Genomic DNA, 16,941 nt, shown 5'->3' on the forward strand with positions numbered 1-16,941 from the left:
GGGACAGCAGTATATCTCGGTAACAGCCTTGAGGGTGTATTGAGGGAACAACACGTGGGGTAGGGACAGCAGTATATCTCTGTAATAACATCAAGGGTTTGATTGATGGAACAAAACATGGGGTAGGGACAGCCGTATATCTCTGTAACAGCCTCGAGGGTGGACTGAGAGAACAAAACGTGAGGTAGGGACAGCAGTATATATCTGTAACAGCATCAAGGAGTAGATTGAGGGAACAACAATTGGGATGGGGCAGCAATATATCTCTGTAACAGCACCGAGGGACGGATTAAGGAAACAGCACATGGGGTAGGGACAGCAGTGTATCTCTGTAACAGCCTCGAGGGAGTATTGAGAGAACAACACGTGAGGTAGGGACAGCAGTGTATCTCTGTAACAGCATCAAGGGGTGGATTCAGGGAACAACACATGGTGTAGGGGCAGCAGTATATCTCTGCAACAGCCTCGAAGTGTGGATTGACAGAACAACACATGGGATAGGGGCAGCAGTACATCTCTGTAACAGCATCGCGGGATAGATTGAGGGAACAAAATATTGGGTAGGTGCAATAGTATATCTCTGTAACAGCCTCGAGGGGTGGATTGAGGGAATAACACATGAGGTAGGGACAGCAGTATATCTCTGTAACAGCCTCGAGGGGTGGATTGAGGGAATAACATATGAGGTAGGGACAGCAGTATATCTCTGTAACAGCCTCGAGGGAGTATTGAGGGAATAACACGTAAGAGCCTCGAGGGGTGGATTGATGGAACACAAAATGGGGTAGGGACAGTAGTATATCTCCATAACAGCATCGAGGGGTGGATTGAGGGAATAACGCATATAGTAGGGGCAGCAGTTAGCCATTCGGCTGCACCATTCAGAATGCTCATGGCTGATCCCATTGTGTCTGACAATCCGACTCCTGTCTGTTCCCAATAAATATTGACTCTCCTGTCCAGCAAAGATTAGTCGAGGTCAGCCTAGAATATCTTCAATAACCGAGTCTTCCCTATTCCCTGAGGATGATGATACCACAGATAGCACATCACTAAAGGGAAAGGGACATCCTTATTTCATTGTGGGACGCATTACTTTAAAACTGTGTTAACCTCACATCAAATCACCACCTCTTTTCATACTTATGGATATAATAATTATGAATAAACATAAACCATTCCACCCTCCCAAAATGTCCCACATTGCCACTGACTGTTTCCAGTCAAATATTTATCAAACCCAGCCTCTGCTTCTGACACAGAATACTTGACAACATAACGCCATATGAGCATGAACAAAGGATCAGAATGAAGCCATTTGGCCCATCGAGTCTGATATGCCGTTCAATAATTTCGTGTATGCACCTAAACCTCATTCTCCTGCCTTCTCCCTAGAATCCTTGATCCCCTTATAAACCAAAAACGGATCGATTTGTGTCTTAATGACACTAGTGTTTGTGCCTCTGTGTGTACGTATATGAATGTGTGTTTGTGTCTCTGTGTGTACGTATATGAATGTGTGTGTGTGTCCATGTGCTTGTTTTCGGTGTATATGTGTGTCTACATCTGTGTGTCTGTGCATCAGCCTCTGTGTTTCTATCTGTGTTTGTGTCGATTTGTGTGCAACTGTATATGTCTCTGTGTGTTGCAATGTGTGCGTATGCCTATCTCCTTATATGTGTTGTGCATGTTAGTATGTTGGGGCGTTTACCAATACGTCTGTACATTTCTGTGTATACATCTCTGTGCAGTGAGATATCTGTTATTGTTTGGGAATTAAACGACTGAGGTTGGAACTGACAGTGGATTTAAAGTGAGAAGTGAACGTTGCTCCTTACTCGGTTGGTGGGAAGTGGATGTTTCAGAATCTCCACATGAGCCATCTTGTTCCTGTCCAGCTCGTGCTAGGGTCCTCTCCACATGGCCGGGGAGAAGGGGGGTGTGAGGGAACGGATGTCAGGCACTCCATCACCTGGCTTGGCCCTTTCTGTCCCATTCCAGGCAGTTTCTCCTGGAACAGAAGAGATGGAGGGAGGGAGAGTGGGAATGGGTGACCCTGCTGCTAGTGCTGGTGAGGTGGGGCTAGGGGGAATGGTGAGGTGTCCAGAATGAGTCATTAGGGGGATCCAATTTGTATTATTAGTGTGGGGGGTATTGCGTAGGTGACAGAGAAAGTGAGGATAAAAGTTGCTGAATTCAATAGTGAGTTTGGTAGTGCTGAGCTTTAGTTGGAGATAGAGCGTGAGCCTTGTTGGGGAGGGTCGGTGCTAGAACAGATATACAGGGAGTGTGAGGGAGCAGATAGAATACGGTGACCCTTATCCTGACAGAGCGGAGAAAGTTATTGATGCTTGTCCTGTATTTTTGAGTATTTCTTCAGATCATCACAGCGTCCAGGGGACCCTTCCAGAATGTCTTGTCCAAGTCTATCACTAATAATGCCTCAGACCATGTCCTTCAGTTTCAGATTAGGTGGAGCTTACAAATAACAGGAGAAGCAAACATTGGTATATTATATTTCAAAACTAAAGCATTTGCAGAAAGTCTGAGCATCATATGCTCTGAAAATTAGATATGCAAGTATCATGGATACTGCAGTCTTATTGGATGGTCTCAAGTTGCATCTCAACTGCGTTAACTGAGTGACTGCTCATGGTGTGAAAAATAAATTCCCTAAATGTATATCAGATGCGTTGAAGAGTATGTATTGAACCAAACTAGAGAGCAAATTTTATCGGATTTGGGGTTGTGTGGTCAGGAGGACTCATCAATAACCTTGCTCTGAAGCAGCATTGGAGGAGTAGTGACATTAATATGTTGTATTTTACACCGCGCCTGCATACAACATAGAATATTTGTACATTATGGTCAAACATGATGGGAGTATGGAGCCGAAAGGGTCAAGTTTGTTCCAGTGAATTGGGAAAGTACAATATAACATTCAGTGGGAGATAATCAATGGTTGTTAGAGTCATGGAGTCCTATAGCACGGAGACAGGCCCTTCGGCCCAATCTGATCCATTCCGACCAAAATGTCCATTCACACTAACGCCATTTCCCAGCCATTGCCTCGTATCCTCCTAATCCTTTCCTATCCTGCATTTTTCCAACTGCATTTTAAATGTTGTGAATGTACCCACCTTAACGACTTCTGCTGGCAGTTCATTCCATATGCGTATCACCCTGTGTGTAAAAAAATTTGCTCGTCAGGTTCTCTTTTATTCTTACCCCTCTGACCTTAAACTGATGCCCTCTAGTCCATGATTGTCCAACCCCGGGAAGTAAAGACTGAGTGCATTCACTCTATCCATGCCTGTCATGATCTTATACCCTTCAAAATGATTCTCCCCTCAGTCTCATACACGCTAAATTAAAACGTCCTAGCTTTTCCAACCTCTCCCTACAACTCACACCCCTGAGTCCTTGGCAACATCCTTGTAAATTTCTTCTGCACTCTTTCTAGTTTAATAACATCATTCCTATAGCAAAGTGAACAAAACTGAACATAACGCTAAAAGTATGACCACATCAACATCCCGTATAACTGCAACATATCTCCCCAAATTCGATACTCAGTGCTCTGACTGAGGAATTCCAGTGTGGCAAAAGTCTTCTTCATTGCTCTGTCTACCTCTGAATCAACTTTCAGAGAACCATGCACCTGAATTCCGAGGTCCCTCTGTTCTACTACACTCTTTAAGACCCAGCCATTCACCATAAAACACCGATATTGATTTGAGTTTCTAAAATGCAAGAACTTGCACTGATCTGCAGTAAAATCCATTTACCATTTCTCGGCCCACTTCCCCAGCTAATCAAGATACTGATGTACTTTCTGAAATTTCTGATAACCTTTCTCAGTCTCCATGATACCGCCTATTTTATTGTCATCTTCAAACTTACAAATCATGTCTCTGCATTCTCATCTAAATTATAGATATATGGAATATGTAGTGGTCCCAGCACCGAACTCGAGGCATTCCATTAGTCCCAGGCCTCCAGTCTGACAAGTATCCTTCCACTATTACCCTTTGCTTCCTACCATCAAGCCAATTTTGTACGTAATTTGGCAGGTCCTCCTCAATTTCATGCGATTTAACCTTCCAGAGCAACGTACCATGTGAAAACTTATTGAAGGCCTTACTGGAATCCATATAGACTACGTACACCACCCTGCCCTCCTCAACGTTGCTGGTCACTTCATCAAATAATTCGAACAAATTTGTGAGCTATGGTCTCCGATGCACAAAGCCGTGCTGACATTGATGATGGGCTTTTGCCCAAAATGTTGATTTTTCCATTCCTCGGATGTTGCTTGACCTCCTGTGCTTTTCTAGCACCACTCTAATCTTGTTCCTAATCATACCCTGTATTTCTAAATACATGTATATCTTATCTCTCAGAACCTTTTCAAGTAAGTTACCTAATGCAGTAAGTTACCTCTTGCGGTCCATAGTTCACAGGTTTTTCTTTGTAGCCCTTCTTGAGTAAGGGCACCAACATTCGCCACCTTCCAGTCTCTGGGACCTCACCCAATGGTCAGTAATGATGCAAAAATATCAGCCAGGGCTCCTGCAATTCCTTCTCTGTCCTCCTGTAGTGTTCCTGAATATATCTGGTCACGACCAGGAGATTTATAGAAATACTGCAAAGTCTGAAAAATGCGTATATTTATTTCAGGTAGAATCACCAAAGAAAGGGAAAGTGACACAATGATGTTTAACATATCAAATTAGAAAATGTATTAATCATAGGAAGTGGCTTCAGATGAATTTCAGTCATTGTGGAAACCTGAGAATTCTCAGTAATTCATGATTCAGAAACAAGGGTCATGAAACTGATAAGGAAATCAAAAGCAGAACATGAATGCTAACAAACAGGAACAAAAAATCTGCATTAATCAACAATCTGTATTTCAAAGGAAACAAAATAAAAGCAAGGTCAAATGTGGAAATTTGTAATCGGGAGAGGAGAGTTTATTGTGAAGAACGGGGAAATGGCCAAGAAAATAATCAGTTACTTTGCATCATGGAGGAAGATCCACAAAATCACCCAGTAATACCCAGTGATCATGTAGGGCTTGTGCAACTAAACATATAAAGTCAATTTATATCAATAACAAGGTAGTATTTGAGAATGTAACTGAATTGAGCATTGCTATATCTGACAAACCTGATGTACTTCATATTAAAATGTCAGACATAAATCGGCAATAGAAATATGAATTGCACTGTCGATGACTGTGTTTTATTTTCCTGTGTATTCTGCAGAGGCTGGAAGCCATTGTGGATAAATGGAAGTTAGCAAACGTGGTCCAAGCACTATATATTAATGGAAAGGATCCAAGCATCTATAAAGGGAAGAAGACATAGTTTGGAGAACTGTCGACCAATTAACTTGGCATCTGCAGGGAAACTATTGGAATCTATTATACAGCGTGTGATATTGGATATTCAGGAATTAACAGCAACAATGGAGAAAATCCGTCTGCATTTCTGACAGATGTCTAACTCGATGTGCTATTAGTTTTTAGACCCCATCAACCACCCTCTGAGAAAAGGAAAAGGAAGTGACTTCACCGCAGGAAATAGCATCACCACAGGAAATGACATCACCAACCCAAAGAAACCCAAACATATAAATAGAAAGCAGGAATTTTCAGCATTGTTTCGCATGAGGTCCACTGAAGATGTTACCTAGTAAGATAACGTAACGTCTGGAAATGAACCGTTCAGTGTAGTGAGCAAACCTACATCCATTGTGTAAAGTGTTGATGACCCAATCTGAGAAAGAATATATTGAACACAAAAAACTGCAATGGACATTGTCCAGATTAATCCCTCAGATGGCGAGATCGCCTGATGAGAAAAACTCGGCCTGTGTTCTCTAGAGTTTCAAAGAATGAGAGGAGGGTCACAATGAAACTTGGAAAATTCAAAAAACATATGCCAAGTTGGAAATAAACGGGACGTTTCCCTGGCTGTCTAACCCACTTTCAAGGCAAATAATTGCAGTTTAAGGGACAGACCATTTAAGGCCGCAATAATGAGGAAATTCTTCACTCGGTGAGAACTACCTAAAATAGGGGCATAGAAACCTGCTGGTAGGGCAAGATTAGGGAGAATCCCCAGATATTCTGCAAGTGTGTCAAGCAGAAAAGAATAACAAGGAAACATGTAGGAGTCATTCGTGACTTGCCAAATTGCATCCAAATCAACTCGCTGTTAGGAGACAGAGTGTAGTGGTTGAAGGCTGTTAGTGTGACTGAGATCGGTGTCCAATGATGTATCACAGCGATCAGTGCTGTGTCCCTTATTTTTTGTAATACTGAGTTGTTGGTGTTGGGCTGGGGTGGACAAACCAAAAGATCACATAACAACAGGTTATAGTCCATCAGAGCTTTCAAAGCGCACAACCACCTGATGAAGAAGCAGCGCTTCGAAGCTAGTGCTTCCGAATAAATCTATTGGACTATAACCTGGTGTGTGTCATCTTTAACCTTATTATTTGTGGTATTCATAAATGATGCAGCTATGAACATAGACCGGGGTGGCGGGAGTGTGACAACTAAGTTTGTGTTTGATACAAAGATTGGCCGGGTGGTTGACAAAGAGGAGGAAGACCATATGTTACAGGAAGATACAGATGGAATGGTCAGGTGGGTGTATCAGTGGCAGATGGAATGTAACCCTGATAAATATGAAATGGTGCACTTTGGAAGAAGGAACTGGACAGGGGAGTACTCAATGAATGGCAGCACACGAGGAAGCTCAGAGTGTGCTTCTCCACAAATCCCTGAATGTTACTAAACTGGTTAATGTACAACTTGAGAAAGCTGAGGGGACCGTAGACATAAACTTTATACATCGAGGCATAGATTATAAGAGCTATGTGGAAGTTTGGTTTTGCCAAGATGGAATACTGATTGTCGTTCTGGGAGCCACATTACAGGAAGTGTGTGATTGTAGTGGAGGGCGCTCAGAGGAGATTCACCAGGATGTTTGCTGGGGTGAAGCATATCAGCTACGGAGAGAGGCTGGATAAGCTCGGGTTGTTTAGTGTGGAGGAGAGAAGGTTGAGTGGGCCGAGATTCAGAAGGATAGGATTAAGAGGGACATGGACAGGGTGGATGGACAGCAGCTGTTACTTTTCGTCAAGGGACCAAGAACAATGGAGCACATTTTAAAGTGAAGGGTTTGAGATTTGTAGAGGAATTGAGAATTGTTTTTCACCCAGAGGGTGTTGGGGTCAGAAATGCACTTCCTGAGAGAGGAGTTGTCATGGTAACTCCACAACCATTAGAAAATACACGGCTGAGCATTTGAAATGTCATACGATTCACGGCGACGGTCTTGTGTCGGAAAGGGGGGCTAATGTAGACCGTGCTGTATTGTTGGTGGTACAAAGTCTGTGCATCTGTGTTTGTATGGCTGTGGAAGGTCAATCATTGAGTAGTTTAAGGTAGGAATTGATGGGTTTCTGAAGAGTATATTAACAAGGGTTTTAAGATTGATCTTGTAATTTATTCTGAAAATATGTCAATGGCAAAATTAAGGGGGAAAAAGTGCAGCTTTCTTACAGTCTGATACCAGAGAATTGAGGACAGGGAAAAGGCAGAAATGTGGACCAAATACTTCAGTTATGTCTTCACAGAAGAAAACGAAACAAAAAAGAAAACTTCCCAACAATACTAGTGAACATTAGTCTGTTGAGAAAAAGGGAATAGAATGAAATTAGCAACTGAACAGTTTTAGAGGAAGTATTGGAACTGAAAGTAATGAGCACAAAGTCAACAGAGATTTATCAAATGGGAATCATATTTGAGAAAGTGACTTTTAGCATAATTATGGAAAAGCAATCAATGAAATATAATTGCATTTTCAGAAAGATTTTTGATAAAGCTCCAAGCCTATTATGTAAATTCAAATCCTCTGGGACTGGGACTAATATGGTTTTAGATTGGGACAGCTGGCTGGGAGCAGTGAGTAGGAATAAAACAATATGTTTTTTGAAAGGAAGGCTTGGAGGATATAGCAAGGATCGGGGTTTGGGTCCCAGCTATTCCCAATACGCATCATGTATTTGACTGAGTGGATCAAATACAATATTTCCAAGTTTGCTGATGGCACTAAACAATATCGGATTGGGAGTGGGTGAGCAGGATATTAAAATGCTCCAAGGTGATTGAGACAAGTGGAATGTCTGGGCAAATACGTGGCAGATGGAGAGCAATGGGGGCGGGGATATGGTCTATGGGGGATATGTGTGACCTTTGATGTGAAAAACTGAACGGGAGCCTATCATTTGAAAAGAGATTTGTTGAAAAATGTTGATCTATACAGGAACTTAAGCTGCATTTTTGTTTCCTTCTGTGCAGCCCTCCGAGGTCAGTGAAGGGCAATGAGATCTGAATCGAAAAGACAATACTGGGAATGGCTTTGGCACGCTGACCAATGAACACAGACCCAACAAGTGGGGAGCTGTAACATTGAAAAGGATCTGGATCTCCCTGTACACCAGTCACTGAAAGCAATATTGCAGGAGCAGAAAGCAGATCGGCAGATAAATCATGTATTCACCTTCATTTCAGGGGGATTTGAATACAGGAGTAAGGATGTGTTACTGCAGCTGCACAGGGCGTTGGTGAGACCTCATCTCGAACGCTGTGCAGTATTATGTGCAGTTTTAGTCTCCTTACCTAATAAAGGACGAACCTGACATTGAGGGAGAGCAGCGAGCTGACCAGACTGATCGCTGGGATGATAGGCTTGTTGTGGGAGCAGAATCTGGGGAGGCTGGGCCTGTATTCCATGAGCTTTAGGAAAATGAGTGGAGATATCAGTGAAATATATAAAACTCTGTCAGGACGAGATAGATTGGAAGCAGGGGTGACAATTCCCCTTGCTGGAACATCAAAACAAGGGGCCACAGTATTAGATACAGACAGGCCACTCTGCATTGAGATGAGAATAAATGTCTGCACTCAGAGACTGGTGAACATGCGGAATTATCTCCCAGATCAGGCTGTGGAAACCAAGGCACTGAATATAAATATGGATTTATGGAAACTAAAGGGATAGGGAGAGAGCAGGGTATTGTATGAAGATAGAGGATCAGATATCATTACAGGTTGTTCTCCAATAACGTGGTAGCTATGTTCCTGTGCATCACTGTGTTGCAGAAAATCATGCAATATTAATAATGTGGTCTATGGGGAAAAGAGAATAATGGACGAACTGCAAAATATCAGTAAAAAACAAAAATTAAAGTTAGTCTAACACACACTAGCACAGTCTAATTAAACCTTTAAACCATATATTGTAATGAAATAGTGCTGTAAATGCAACACTTTCACAATACAGTCACTGGCTATATCCCTGTACCTTTCACTAAGCTCTTCACCAGAAAGTGCGCAGAGCTGAGTGACCACGTGATGCCAACACGGAATTTCATTTCTCCTCAAGATTCTCCCCTCGGTTTGAAATAAAGTTCCTTCTAATTGGAGAGAACACTTCCCCGTTTCAGGCACAGGTTCAAGGTTTTGCAGAGCGGATTGCATTCCTGTTTTAGCTGAACACTCAGAGGGTGCATTTTGCAGACAGAGGATCCTGAAACTAGGTTTTGTTGTTCAGCTGGTGACTGGCAAGGAGTCGCGTCACAGTGAGCAGGAGTTCACTTTATAGAAAAAAGGTGCGCAATTCATGAATCGCATTGCAATCGAATCATGTTTAATAAACACGCGTTATCAGAGAACTTCCTGTATATTGAATCGAGGAGCAAGATTGATGGACTGAAGGGACTACAACAGTTCTTATTTTATATTTCCCAATGTTTAAGCATATTAATGGATATGAACACTGTGTCGGGGAAACTGCATTGAGGAGATTTTCTCCTTGAAGTAGAATGGGGGAGGCTCAATATGTTGAATGGCCTACTCCTTTCCCGATGTTTCTGTTCAGTCTGTGGGCAAGCTCTGTAAATGTTGTCACCAGCTCTCAGATGTTGGGAAGAACGTCTCTGCAGGTCAACAGAACTGTGATTCCCGTTGCCTTTTCTGATATCGAGGCTGGTGCCGGGTATTCTGTCTGGTTTAATCCTTTAAGACCTTGGAGCAGTGTGATACAATTGAGTGTCTTGCTTGGCCGTTTCAGGAACCATTGAAGAGTTTATCACATGGCTCTGTGTCTGGAGTTATTTTTAGGCCAGACCAGGAAAGCACGGGAGACTCACTTCCTGAAAGTACATTGGGGAAGGAGATCGATGTTTACAATCAACATTGGATGCAAGGTCACTCTTACCATCACCAGATTCTAGATCTTGATATTTTATTTTTTTTTAACTTCCACCACCTGCCAGAGAATTATCCTGTATTGGATTAGTAACCCAGTGACATTTCCACAACAGCACCATGTCCACATAGGAACCTATCGGAAACCACACTGAGCAGGTTATTTCTGTCCTGCTTGACAGCTCTGTCAAAATGAACTCCCACCAATTTGATTATCGTGAAGGGACTGAGGGGGTGTTAAATGGTCCGAATGCAATTATTCACTTATTAGGGACTGGATATAGTTGAGTAATTTTCCACATTGCCAGAGAGATGTCAGAGTTGGAGCTGGAATGAAACAGCTTCCCCAGGGACACGACTTGTTGTGCAGCACAAGTCTTCAGTCCTATTGTAGGAATGGTGTCAGGACCCATTGCCTTTGTCGTTTCTAATGTGTTCAGCTGTTTCTTCATGTCACATGCAGCGAATCAAATTGGTTGAAGACTGCGATATGTGATTCTGTGGACATCATGGCGAGGGTGAGGTGGATCATTCATTCAACACCTCTGGCTGAGGATGGTGCAGATACTACATCCTTGTCTTCTTCACTGATGTGCACGGCTGTTCCATTATTTAGGATGGGGATATTTCTGGTGTCCTCTCCTCCCGTAAGTTGTTTAATTGTACAACGACATTTATGTCTGGATGTGGAAGGACTGCAGAGCTTAGATCTGATCTGTTGGTCTTGGGATCATTTCGTCCTCTCTATCAGATGTTAGTTCTGCTGTTTGGAATGAAACCACTCAAGCGGCGTAGCTTTGATGTTTTGTCATCAGCTTTAAGTACACATGGTTCTGACCTTGGCATGTTCACCCACTCTCGTCACTGAACCATCACTCGGTTTGATGGTAATGGTAGGCTGATGGAATATCCTTGGGAAAATGTTGCAGATTATGTTTGAATACAATCCTGCTTCTGATGCTGCTGTTGTCTACAGCATCACATGAAAGCCCAGTTTGAGCTGCAATATCTGCAATTCCTGCAATTCAATTCTACTGACTGTTCCCCCAGTTAACATCGAGACCCATTCACCCATCAGCCATGTACTCAGTGACCGCACCTGGTGTCTGATGCGGTAATATTTCCATTTTCATATTCTCATTCTGCTGAGCGTCCTCCTTGGTGTCATGCTTCCAATTTGTTACATTACTCAAACCCTTCAACATATCCATCTGAATCTTTTCCTTTCTCGTAATGCCATTTTCTGCGTTTGAATTGAATGTGTTTCCCTCTGGTTTTCTCCCTGACCATGATTAAGAGCTCTGTGGTGTCAGTGATGCCAACCTTATGCAGTTTCTGAATGAATGAATGTGTGCACTTTGCGTTATCGTTCCCAGTGTAGGGCGCTCCGTGTTGGACAGGGCATTTGAGCAGCTTTCACACACGTCATTGGAACTTCTTCAAAAACAGAAATTGCTGAAGAAACAAAGCAGCTCTGCCGGCATATTCTGTAGTGAATGTAGTGTTAATCTTTCGGGTCCAGTGACCCTCTACAAAGCTCGCAGTTTCTCCAGCAATTTTTGCATTTATTCCAAGTATCCATAGTTATTTGTTTAGTTGAAAATTGATGCTGTGCATGTTCGTTTCTGGAGAAACTCAGCAGGTCTGGCAGAATCTGCCGAGACAGAGAAACAGAGTTGGCGTTACAAGTCCAGTGTGACTTGTTCAGAACTGAAAAGAGTTGGACACTGGGCTTTTTAATCCCTTGCTGGAGATGGGGGAGGGATGACTTGGAAAGAGGTCGTGGCAAAAGATAAATGGGCTATTAGCAGTGGTGAACGAGAAGATGATGCAAAATGGGTTTAAATTAAGGTGTGAATGTGGGAAAGGGGTTCTCTCTAACTGAGTGTAAGATAAAGAAGACACAACCAAACAAGGTCATAGGGAGAGCAGGAGGGAGAATGTTGACCATGTGGTATTAAATAGATCTAGATCTATGCGTTTTCACAGTATACATCATCAGTGCCTTCACACTATGGAATTCAGGTGCTTGACCTCTTATTAGCACGAGTAAGAAGTTTCATGCTGCCTTAGTTTTGTAACATAAAGCAAAACTAACAGTATAAAGTTTGGGTTGCTTACTTTACCTGTCATATTTAATATTCTTTAAAATTTGTAGTGCTTATCATTAAACGTTTGATCTTGAAGTTAGTATCAGATGGAATGTACGAGTTTGAGGGGTGGCATTCTAAAACTTTATAATATCATGGGGGGCAGGGATAGAGTGAATATCCAAGGTCTTTTCTGCAGGATCGGGGAGTTCAAACACAAATGCATAGCTGTAAGGTGGAAGGGGGGAAACTTGAAAGGGGCAAAGTGACAACATGCTTTACACAGAGGGTGATTTAGGTATGGACTGAGCTGCCACAGGAATAGTGGTAGATGCAAGTACAGCTACAATATTTCAAAGACATTTGGACCAACATATGAATGGGAAACGTTTAGAGGCATATGGGCCAAGTGCTAGCAGATGGGACTAGTTTAGTTTAGAAAACATGGTCAGCATGGACAAGTTGGGCCAAATGGTCTGTTTGTGCACGATATGACTGAATGAATCTAGAAAGTGAGGAAAATGTACGAAACGATATGACGTAATAAATTGGCAAGAAATATAAAAACAGGCATCATGAGCTTTTCGGTCTACATAAAAAAAGCTTGAAGATGTGTGTGTGAGCTGAAGCAGAAGTGATGTGAGGAAAGTACAAGAGGCCATTAGGAGGGTGTGACTTGGGAACTGGCCACAGGGAACAGTCAGATAATTTACACTAGTATTTTAAATCACTCCTCATGGGGAAAGTACTGTAAATGGTATAAACAAAATGGTAATAGGAGGGAAGTTCTTGAACTGTCTCTAACAAAAGGAACAAGTTATTTTCGTTTTAGATTACTTGCAGTGTGGAAACAGACCCTTCGGCCCAACAAGTCCACACCATCCCGCCGAAGCGCAACCCACGCATACCCCTTACATAACACGACGGGCAATTTAGCACGGCCAATTCACCTGACCTGCACATCTTTGGACTGTGGGAGGAAACCGGAGCACCCAGAGGAAACCCATGCAGACACAGGGAGAATGTGCAAACTCCACACAGTCAGTCGCCTGAGGTGGGATTTGAACCTAGATCTCTGGCGCTGTGAGGCAGCAGTGCGAACCACTGTGCCACCATGCCGCCCACAATCTATCTAACAGATAAGAATAATGGTAGGCAGGTTAGCAGTAATTCCTAGTTAATTTTAAAAGAAGTTGTCACAGAGTAATTAGTAGTACTGTGTGAAATATCCCATCACTCTCTGGATTACAGGAGTATCCCAGTGAACCTGGAGATACTCCAATGTGGCGCCTGTCTTCAAGAAAGCAATGAGACAGAAGGCAGGCACAATTTAGCCTAACCATTATTGCTAGGAATCTGCTAGAGCCTGTTATTAAGGAGGGAATTGCAGGGCACTGAGAAAAGATTAATGCAGAGTTGGCATGGTTTTGTGAAAGGGAAACTATTTTTGTTCTGTAAAATCATACAAATTGTTTTTTGGAAATCCCTGAGAATGTCAAGTTTAGAGTCATACTGGAAAAGCACAGCATGTCAGGCAGCATCCAAGGAGCAGGAAAATCAATGTTTTAGGCAGGAGCCCTTCATCAGGAATTCCTTAGAAAGTAACAGGCAGATTTGATAAAGGGAATTGGTTAACATGAGGCTTTCCAGAGATTTTTCGCAAGGTATCACAAAATAAACGTTCTGACACAAGACAGAGGCTTTTAGTATGATGGCTAATATATTAGCATGGGATGACGGCTCGGGAACACATAGAAACCGGAGAGTCAGGATTAAAGGATCTTTATGATAAAGATGTATCTATTGGATTACCACAAATATCAGGCCGATGGCATCGGTTATGTACCATCTATACTGATAGCCTGACGGCAGGAGCTGAGTGCAATATACTTCCGAGTTTGTGGATGACTTTGAGAACCAAAATGCAGGCTGCTACTTAAGAATAGGACTCCCAAAAAAGGAGCAGTACAAAGGGATTGGAGTGTTCCTGTATATGAAACGTAACGTCAGCATGCTGATGCAGCAAGTAACTAGGTTGGTTCATGAGGCGGTTTCCTGGGATGGAATGGTTGAATGATTGAATACATCTAAACTGGTGAGGCAATTATTCATTGTGGTTGAAATGCATGAGGGTGATATTACTGAAATGTACAAGATACAGAAAGGGCTTGACAAGGTAGATGCTGAGAAGGTGTTTCCCCTGAGTCTCGAACTCGAGCCGATAGATACCAAATAAGGAATATCGATTTCAATCGAGGTGAAAATTCAATGTATTCTCTCAGAAGGTAGTGAATGTCTGGAATTCCCTAACTCAGAGAGTTGTGGAGGGATTCAAGGAATTGAGTAGGAAAATGGAGTTGAGCCTGGAAGTAGATCCGCCATGTTCTTATTGAATGAGAGTTCAGGCTTGAGGGGCCGAATAGCCATGTCATGTTCCTACTTCTTAGTTTTTTTAATGTTATGCTTTTGGAAAGTAATTGGTTATTTTCCTAGAAATTGTGTTGTACAATGTTGCATTCGGGAGAGGAGAAAATTTGCCTGAGTTAACCCTGGATGGGCTATGGGAGCTGCATTCAGAGCAATTCCAGAGCAGAAGTTACAAAGCGGGGAAACCTGGAAAAAGGGATTGCAGCTGGGGGTCACTTCCTGACCAAGCCTGGAATTTCCAAATGCATTTCTGAAACTACACCTAACCATCGACGTGGCTTCGATCTGCCTGTGTGTAGCAGGTCTGAAGGGCCGAATTGAACATCAGAACATAGGGCTGAGGGACACGAGTGGGCCAAACGGCCCTTTGACACTACCCCACCAGTAAATAAGGTCATGGCTCATCTTATTGTGGTCCCAGCTGCACTTTTCTCTCCATGCATCATTATCCCTTATTCACCTGTCTATGAAAAATCAGACAAAGCCAGCCTCGATATAATATAAAGATTCAGCAATCCCAAACTTCTGAGAAAGAGAATTACCACTTGAATGAAATCCCACTTTGTGATTTTTTCCTCACTCCGGTTCTGACTGAGGTTGGAGGGTGTCACTGTTTCCTTTTCTAGTCCCACTCCTCCACTGCTCACAACAAATTTAAATGTAACCGAGTTGATGATATGACCGATGATAAAGGTCTCAGACTGGATCAGGTTTAGTGATAGGAACAAGTCAGGCAGACTTCTCGTATCAGCCGCAGGTAACTAATAGGATGCGCAGAGGAATCTTGGTGTCCATGTACACAGATCTCTGAAAGTTGCCACCCAGGTAAATAGTGCGGTGAAGAAGGCATATGGCGTACTGGCTTTTATTGGTAGAGGAATTGAATTCCGGAGCCCTGAGGTCATGTTGTAGTTGTATAAGACTCTGGTGCGGCCGCATCTGGAGTATTGTGTGCAGTTTTGGTCGCCATACTATAGGAAGGATGTGGAGGCACTGGAACGGGTGCAGAGGAGGTTTACCAGGATGTTGCCTGGTATAGTAGGAAGATCGTATGGAGAAAGGCTGAGGCACTTGTGGCTGTTTTCAATGGAGAAAAGAAGGTTTAGGGGTGACTTGATAGAGGTATACATGATGATTAGGGGTTTAGATAGGGTTGACCATGAGAACATTTTTCCAGGTATGGAGTCAGCTATTACGAGGTGGCATAGCTTTAAAATAAGGGGTGGAAGGTATAGGACAGATGTTAGGGGTAGATTCTTTACTCAGCGAGTCGTGAGTTCACGGAATGCCCTGTCAGTAGCAGTGGTGGACTCTCCCTCTTTATGGGCATTTAAACGGGCATTGGATAAGCATACGGAGGATAGTGGGCTAGTGTAGGTTAGGTGGGCTTGGATCGGTGCAACATCGACGGCCAAAGGGCCTGTACTGCGCTGTATTTTTCTATGTTCTATGTTCTATATTCTAGGACTAACGGAGCAGCATGTTAGATTTGTGGTTAGCAATGCTGCCTCATATCAGCAAGGAGCTGAGCTCAATTCTAACCTTATCTGACCCTCTATGTGGAGTTTGAACATTCTTCCCGTGTCTGTGTGGGTTTCTCCCCAATTCTCCAGTTTCCTCCCAATTACCCAGAGTGACCAGGAATGTGTAGGTTAAATAGGGTAGTCATGGGAAATTCGGGGTTACGTGGATAGGGTAGGGGGACAGGTCTGGGTGGGATACTGTTTGGTGGGTTGGTGTGGACTCCATGGGTCGAATGTCCTGCTTCCACACTGCAGTGGTTCAATGACAAAGGTATCAAGTTTGGGCTCTACAAATTCCCAGTCAGTATATACCTGATCGCCTCAATTCTTTGCATCTTTCAATACGATCAGCTCTCATTCCAAGGGTAACCTGTTAAAGTCCCCATAATATCAGCCCTTAATGCATGGAATAAATTAAGTGAAACACTTCTGAACTGCTTCCAGTGTTACTATATCCTTTCTCAGATAAGAATGCAAAAATAAAACTAATCTCACACACCGAAGAGTCGGTTTATGTTTATTTTCTCAGGGTGTAGTGAATCTTTGGAACACTCTTCCCTGCAGACCATTCGAGGCAAAGATATTGAATATTTTTGAGGCAAGGTTCAAGAAT

The sequence above is a fragment of the Chiloscyllium plagiosum genome, unplaced genomic scaffold (assembly GCF_037043375.1).
Source record: "Chiloscyllium plagiosum isolate Xiang-an unplaced genomic scaffold, Cpla_swu_hap1 HiC_scaffold_14, whole genome shotgun sequence".
Lineage (NCBI taxonomy): Eukaryota > Metazoa > Chordata > Chondrichthyes > Orectolobiformes > Hemiscylliidae > Chiloscyllium > Chiloscyllium plagiosum.